The 8,390-nt window shown below is 40.1% G+C and overlaps 1 pseudogene; it reads left to right on the top strand.

The window, feature by feature from the left end:
• Nucleotides 1-2,504: 2,504 nt before the first annotated feature.
• Nucleotides 2,505-8,181, top strand: LOC103745610 (annotated as a pseudogene).
• Nucleotides 8,182-8,390: the final 209 nt, after the last annotated feature.

Genomic DNA, 8,390 nt, shown 5'->3' with positions numbered 1-8,390 from the left:
ACTTAGAACACTGATAATGTTTGTGCATAAAAATGATGAATACTGGTGATAGAGGAGTGAGTTATACAAAACGTCACAATGTGTGCAAAGGTGGCTGTGCTATTTTATGAAGTTGAGAATTATCTGTCTCCTGTTTAACAAAACTTTAAGCTGCTAATTGAAAAACAAAATTTCATCATTGTGAGGCTGGAGAGATGGCTCAGTGATTAAGAGCCAGGCTGCTTTTGCAGAGGACCCAAATTCAGTTCCCAGCACCACATAGTAGCTAAGAACCTTTTATGACTCAGTTTCCAGGCTCTGCCACTCTCTGCTGTCCTCCACAGACTGACACACAGGTGGTGCGCTTAGATACACGCAGCGAAAACACTTATACCTTCAGTTGATGATTCCTGTAGAAACTAAGGCTTATATTTGCATAGTATACAGTTCAATGTGATTTTTTTTAATTCTTGGTATTGCTTTCTAAAATCCTACTTAGGTTAATGTTCATGCACTCCTTAGTGGGTTATATTATAGGAAATCAATAGTAGTTACAAAACAGTTTTCACTCCTTAAATAATTTAGGAGCATTGAATTCTGTAGGTGCTGCATATATGCATTATCCTCTACTCAAAGAGTGCTTATTAACACACACACACACACACACACACACACACACAAATACACACACAGCTCTGAGAGCCAGAGGAGAAATTATAACATGTAGTTACAGATTGCATTGAATGGTTTGAAGGAAATATCAAAATTTAGAGATTTTTTTTGTATTTGGTTTGTATGGAAATGCATCCTGAAAATTCCAATGAAAAAAGGATTTTAAAGGATGTTTTTTCTGCTGTGAATTACAAAGCAACATCTTTTCATAGTTTGAATAAATGCTTTGTAATAGTTAACATTTTGGCAGCAATGACCAGACCAACTATTCTTGGCTTAGTTTTGCTGGAGGGCATACATGATGTTAAGAAAAGTCATCAGGTTTTTCTAGTCACATAGTTAGATTCTGGTGACAATCTGAGGCAATTTTGCAGTGCAGGGCTTCATTTTCATTATTTCTTATATGCTCAAAATTATGTTTGGGTGGTGGTTCTGAGGAGGAGGAACTGTGTATCAGATGAGATGGAAGGACCATCAAAGGAGACAAGGGAAGTGAAGCTTGGGCACCTGTCTGCTCAGCTATCACTGGGAATGAGCGTCGTTCTCAGTTTTCAGGCTTTTCATAGCCACCAGCTGAAGCCATTTGACTCCATTTGTGTCAAAGCCTAAAGCTCTTGGCATTTGGAGGAAAGCTGGCTCAATGCAAAGTGATTTTTTTGTGTAGATATGAAAATGGATAGGAAATGGACACCTGATGATGAAGTGTCCAACAGACATGAGAGTTTCATTTGGGCCTCAAAGCTTCATCCGATAAACTCAAAGTTGGAGTTTCTTGTTTGGGCAGCAGAGGAGTTGGAACAGAGAATGATCCTGGGAAGATTAATATTGATCGTCCACTTGGTGGGATTTAGAATTAGCATGGAAACTCCTGTGCACATGTGGGGGCTTATCTAGATTAGGGACAATGCAGTGGGACAAAGGTCTCAGAATTTGCAAACACAAGTAGCTGTGCACTGGGCCTTCAATGCTTTCTGTACCCAATTATGGCTGCAATCAGATCACCGGCTTCACTTCCCCATCGTGGTGAACAGTATCTTTGAACTTTGACCATTCTTTTTGAATTTACTCATGGCAGAAATTTCATAGCAACAAAAGAATATGAAGTAATATTGGCATCAGACTCTCCAGAGATGTTGGCAGTGCAGATCCAAAGGACAAAATATTAAAATCAAGGGCTGGAGAGATGGCTCAGCAGTTAAGAGCAATGGCTATTCTTGCAGAGGTCCCTGATTCAGTTTCCAGCACTCATGACATGTAATGTAACTCCAGTTCCAGGCGACCCAATGGCTTCTTCTGGGCTCCAAAGCATTGCATGATGTGGGTGCAGTTAACTTACATGCAGGCAAAACATTCATACATTTAAAATAAAAGTAAATATATAAAACATTAAAAGCCAGAAATCAGTCCCAAGCATTCACTAAGGAAATGTGTGAAGAATGTTCTGAGATAGACAGCAAAGGAAATTTGTGTTCTGCCAGTGTAGGTGTGCAGTGAAGGGGGTTTCTATGAGAAGAGGTTGGCTCAGCGACAGGGAAAATCCATTTTGTTGTTTTTGACAATGAATTGAATAAAAGAAAAGGAGTAAGGCACCAGCTTGAGCTGATACCTCTGGGACAAATGCGTCTAGCAGGGGCATAGAGGTTTGGCAAAGCAACTTCTGTTTCTCAGGACAAGAGAAAGATGACATGTTGGCAGTCACAGCCCTACACTTGGTTTCTTCTTGGTCATATTCAATATGAAGCTTCTTCTCTAGTAAGAAATGAATCTCAAATCAAATTATATGCAGTCTTCTGTCTCTCTGGTGTAGAATACTGAGTAATTCTGCCTCTCCTCCCTCAGAAACGGAGTGTGACATGTCACAAGCCTTCCAGGAAGAACTCACATGCCTCATCTGCCTGAACTGCTTAACAGACCCAGTCACTATAAGCTGTGGACACAGCTTCTGTCGGCCCTGCCTATGCCTCTCCTGGAAAGACATCGAACATCCTGCCCAGTGCCCTGTGTGTAGGGAGCCATCCCCGCAGAAGGACCTCAGAACCGACCATCTTCTGAAGGAGCTGGTGTCCATTGCCAGACAAGGCAGCCTCAGGAAGTACCTGAGCTCTGAGGAGAACTTGTGTGTGACCCACAAGGAGACAAAGAGTCTCTTCTGTCAAGAGGACAGGCTCCTGCTCTGTCAGCTCTGCTCTAACTCTGAGGAGCACGAAGGTCACACTCTCTGTCCCACTGAAGCAGCTGGTGAGGAGCAGAGGGTAAGTGGTTCCTCTGAGAGTACATGAAGTCTGGAGGGTGGGAGACTTAGATCACAGGGAAGATACTTATCATGATGATTGACCCATTATTTTCTGAGTGGTGGGCACTTTTTACAGATCTGATGGAGAAGCTGTGACTAGAATGTCCAAGCATCCTTGCCTTCATAGAGCTTATAGCCTTTAATGCTCATTTCTGTTTCTATTATGCCTCCTTAAACTGCTCAAAACACTGATTCTGAAGGCACATATAGAGGATATTTGTTTACTAACACTGGAAAATATATTGTGGAAAGTACACTGGAATTAGCAGGAGAGGGTAGAGAACCATCTAGGGACATATAGTAAGATGCAAATTACCAAACCATTTCAAAATTAGCCATGCCTCTTAACATTTTATGAACAAAATTTAGATTGAATTTTTTATTCTACAGTCCTAAGTTTTCTTAAAATAAAAATTACAAAAGTTGGGGCTGGAGAGAAGGCTCAGCTATTAAGACACTGACTGCTCTTGTAGAGGCCCTGGGTTCCATTGCCAGCATGATGTGGTGGATAGCAACCATCCTTAACTTCAGTTCCAGGGAATCCAACGCCCTCTTCTGACATGCCAGGGCCCTGCACAACACTGGTACACTTAACATACATGGAGACTATATACTCATACACACAAAATAAACCATAAATAAAATATTTAAAAATTACCAAAGTTGCTAAAACATGATCCTCAGTCTCCCTACAGTAATTTTCCTTTATGCCTCCTGATTCTGTCAGTGTAGGTCTGAAACCTGGTGTCCTTTGTTTCACTGGGGTTGATATTTATTGTTTGTTATAGGAGACTCTTCAAAAGCAAATGACACACTTATGGGAAAAGATCCAAGAAAATCAGAGGAATCTAAGTGAAGAGAGAACAGTCGGTGGGTAGGGCACTGTGATACTTAGAATCTGCTTGAGACAGACATTTAGGAAATTTGATCATTCATGACTGGAGGATTGTGAACAGGATACTATTGTAACAGAGAGATGTTTTCTGATGGCCTCTAATTCTGAATGTAATAGTCGACTTCACGAGCAGAGACAATGGTCAGGATGAGTGGCAGGGAAGTTTGAAACTAATGACTGATTAACTGACAGCCCAGCACAGTGTACATTATCCTTTACTAATATGTCTTGAATTCTAATGACTGGTTTGTAGATTTTCATAGTTGTGTCATCAGATAAAATACCAATCAAAAGCTTTACTTCATATGATGTAGGAACTTATGAAATAGAAGAAAGTATTTAGAGAAAAGTGTGGATTCAGTTCTTCAAATAGTTAGTAAATGGGAAACAAATGAGATCAAAGAATAACTTTAAATTTTACGAAAACTATGGCCATTAATTTAGGGTGCATGTAGGTAGCATACTGACAGAAGGTATCAGTCAAAGGAATGAGTGTTAAATGAGGAGGGAAAAAAATCTTCAAATGTGATATAGAATGTCCATGTCTCTGCAAGGCTACGTGTTTCTACATGAGGTAATGGTCAGGACAGAGTACAGGAAGTTGTATTCAATCTTATTGGAGGAAGAAAAGCAAAATATAATCTGAAAATTGAAAGCCAGTGGATTTTGGAGAAACTAAGAAAAAGTGAAGCCATGATGGTCCAAAAGAGGAATCGACATGTATCAGGAACTAGTGGCGATGTGCCGTGGAACACATCTGGAGCTGCTGCAGGTGAGCATGGAGAGATGCATGAAATGACTCTTAACTGGGGACCACAACTGTGACTCTGCGACTGGATTCCAAAGATAGGTTTGCATATTTCCCACGATGTGAGGTTGGTGTGTTTCCTTTTTAGAAATATTCTGAGTAGTCTAAATTCTATCTTGACCATGAAAGAGTTCATCAAACTTGATGGACGTGAATGAGGAGATTCCTCAGATATTTCTTTCCTATTTTTCTTTTTGGAATTTGCCTCTCTAAAAGCTAAGTAGTAAGCATTCCTTTTTCGCTAGCATGCCATTTTTGTCTTTTCTCAGGTATTCTGCAGGGATTTGGGGAAAGCTGTTTTTATATCCTTCATTTTCTTGTAAGCCTTTTTAGAGTTCATTAGGAGGTGGGATTTTGAAAACAGGGTCTCATTCTGTGGTCCACGATAAGCTCCAGCTGACAATAATCTGCCTGTCTCAGCCTCTCAAATGCTGGAATTACAGGCATAAGCCACAGTGCCTGGCTGAAGCCACTGTTTGGGCTTACCCTTAAATAAGGTCATACTACCCTTTACAGGCAAGCCCAGGGAAGACCACTGTGGGGACAGCTGTGGGTTTGGAGCCTTGAACCATCACCCACCGCTTTGTCACCCTTCTGTTACTCTCAGGATTCTCACTAAATAAGATTAAGACTCTGTAACATGCTTGACTGGCATTCTGAGAGATAAAATAATTTTACAGGGTGGGTTAGGTTGGTATATTGTGATTTATACATTTGAACTTTAAACAAACAAACAAAAGAGATGACATTTGGAGAGATCTAACCTTTTCTCCTGTTTTCTTTGAAGGGTCTGGGAGAGATATTGACAAGGTGAGCTTAGACATCAGTACAAGCTAGGGTACCATGAGCTTTATGAAAGAGACCTTGTTCTTTAGGGAATTGAAGTTATACTTGAAAATAATACTCAATTGTTGTGTGAATGTGTATTAGGGCATTTTTATGTTATGTTTAGGCATGGCCTTCTGGATAACCCTGGCTCACCAGGAAACTCACTATGTGGACCAGGTTGTCCTTGATAACACAAATATCTGCCTTCCTCTAGAGTACTAGGAGTAAAGGCCTGCTCCATCACACCAAGCATGCTTGGGTATTTTTATATATGACTTCTGTTCCCTTTTCCCCCAAATTTTCTTTTCTTTCTATGTATAACTGAAGTATTACATGCTTTGGGGCTTTATGCTGAAGTTTCTGGTTGTAAACTTATCAACATTGGTGGAGGCCCATGGGCCATATTCTTCCCAGGTAGTAGATGAAAGAGGCAGATAGCATTGAGAAATGGGTTGGTAGCAGGAAAGAAGATGCGTCAGAAAGGCCATTGTAAGGAACGTGTCCTGTCTCCTGATCCTGGAGTTTCACCACCTTATCAGGAAACTTGCTGAGCTTAGTAGTTATTTCATTCTTTATAAATTTATTATTATTACCATTGTAACTGTGGTTGTGTATGTGTGTTGGTGGGAGTATGAGTGTGAAAGCAGACATGTGTGGGTGCTATGATGCATTTACGGAGTTCAGGGGAGATATTTGGGATGTGAATTTTCTCTGTGGGTTTCAGGAATTGAACTTTAACACTGTAATGGCATCTTTTGCACCAAGCAGATCAATTTCTTCTACTTGCAGGAGTGAGTCCATGCAGCGGTGCATGCCCCAGCCTGTGAAAGCAGCACTTAGTGCCAAGCCCATCACTGGTCTGATCCACAGGTTCAACCACTACCAAGATGAGTGTTAGCACTGCTGGAATAACCGGAGAGTGCCCTTAAACCATGGGGTGACTTTCCCACTCATTAGACTCTTTAATTTGACAGGAGCATATGCCAAAGAATTCCACATTTGTGGTAATATTTATTAACATGGTAACTGTGATCAAGAAAAACATCATAAACACTCACAAGAGTGTGACAAGCTGAAAATATATCTGTGGTGCTATTACACATAGATAATTATAAATTAATTCAGAACATTATACTTTAAATTCAGAAAGCCCAGTAATGGAAATCATTAAATAATTTCCTTAAACATATTAGAATATAAATTATTAAAGTGTATTATATTAAATAGATTGAAAATACAACAGGTACTGGCAGAAGACATGGCTCAGTGGTAAAGAATGCTGGCTGCTCTTGCAGAGGATCTGGGTTCAGTTCCCAGCACCCACATGGTGGCTAACAACTGTTGTAACTGCAATTCTAGGGGATTCAGTGCCCTCTTCCAGCCTCTCCAGGCATTGCATGACATGGGTACACTTACACATATGTAGGCAAAACACTCATATGCACAAAAGAAAAGTAAATAAAAATTTAAAACATAAAAATATAAACCAGATATCCTTCTTCACACCGGTAGTCCCAGAGCTGTGGAGGCAGAGGCAGGAGGATTGTTTATGAATTTGGGGTCAGCATTTACTATATACTAAGTGTCATGTGATCCATGACTCACTGACAAGATCCTGTCTCAGAAAACAAAACAAAAAGCATAAAATGATTAAATGCACAAAGTAATATATCATGAGAACTAAAAGTAAAACAAGTTGATAGATAAGTCATCGCCTTTATTTCCCTGGTAGATAAAACTCTGAATTAAAACTTCACAAGCAGCAATAGCTCTTAGACAGCCAGGAGTTAAGAGTCAATCACTGCTGGGGAAACACTTCTAAATATGCACCTTCAGCTTTTCCTTATTTATCAATATTCTTAATGAGATAGAAATCATAACACCAATTAGAAAAATGGTCACCACTGACATCTTATGTATAACATCTTATGAAGAGAGCAATAAGGCCAGGAAATGATCTGGACTCGGTTGCAGGGTACACGTCCTTTAATGCAATATATTCTTGTCAGATTTATTCCACTATACGTGGACTCTACTTTTGTCAATTCAGTATGTTTTCGTCCATCTAAGAAATATAAATTTTATTTTAAGTGAAATATTTTGTTCTCTCCACAGTGAAAATTTCTTTTGAAATTTTTGAAATCATAATCATGATCCATTACAAGATGAGCTTATTTAATTATGTGAAGCGACTCAGCTTTAAACATCACCTCCAGGACACATCTGTGAATTCTGATGGAGCCTACTATGTCTCCTGGGGAGCACAGAGCTTCAGCTATGGGAGACACTACTGGGAGCTGGATGTAACTGACTCTTGGGACTGGCCTATAGGGGTTTGTAAAGATTCCCTGTAAAACAGGGGTGGCCCACTGATTGAAGTGAAGGATGTGTTCCTTCTTGTATTTGTGAAGGAGGGTGACTATTACAGCCTCCTGACTACCTCCCGATCACTTCCTCACTATGGAGAGATACCCCTCGGCAAGGTTGATGTGCTCCTTGATTGTGACCTTGGAAGTGTGAGTTTCTTCAATGTAGCCAAGAATTCCCTCATATGGAGGTACCCTGCTGGCGCTTTCAATTTCCCTGTCAGGCCTTTCTTCTCGGCTGGCTGCATATGGTGGGGACAAGCTGTACCCTAAGCCATCCATAGCTCAGGGAGCCTGTCTCAGTTGAAGTCAAGAAATAATGTAGAGCTTGTTAAGTGTTTCCTGCTTAAATTGCTTGTGAAGTGTTTCCTACTTAAATTGTTATCTATTTTATAGAAATTAAACATTTAATATAGAATGTGGAAGATGGTTGACTCTGATTGTTTTACATCTTTTGTTCATATATTCCACCTAGGACATTTGTTTTGGATGCTTAAACATTGTTTTGTAGACTGGTGAGAATTACTAAACTGTAACTAGCGATATGGT

This window comes from Nannospalax galili, unplaced genomic scaffold (assembly GCF_000622305.1).
Source record: "Nannospalax galili isolate Female #2095 unplaced genomic scaffold, S.galili_v1.0 scaffold964, whole genome shotgun sequence".
Classification (NCBI taxonomy): Eukaryota; Metazoa; Chordata; class Mammalia; order Rodentia; family Spalacidae; genus Nannospalax; species Nannospalax galili.
This window is presented reverse-complemented; position numbering and strand designations above follow the sequence as displayed.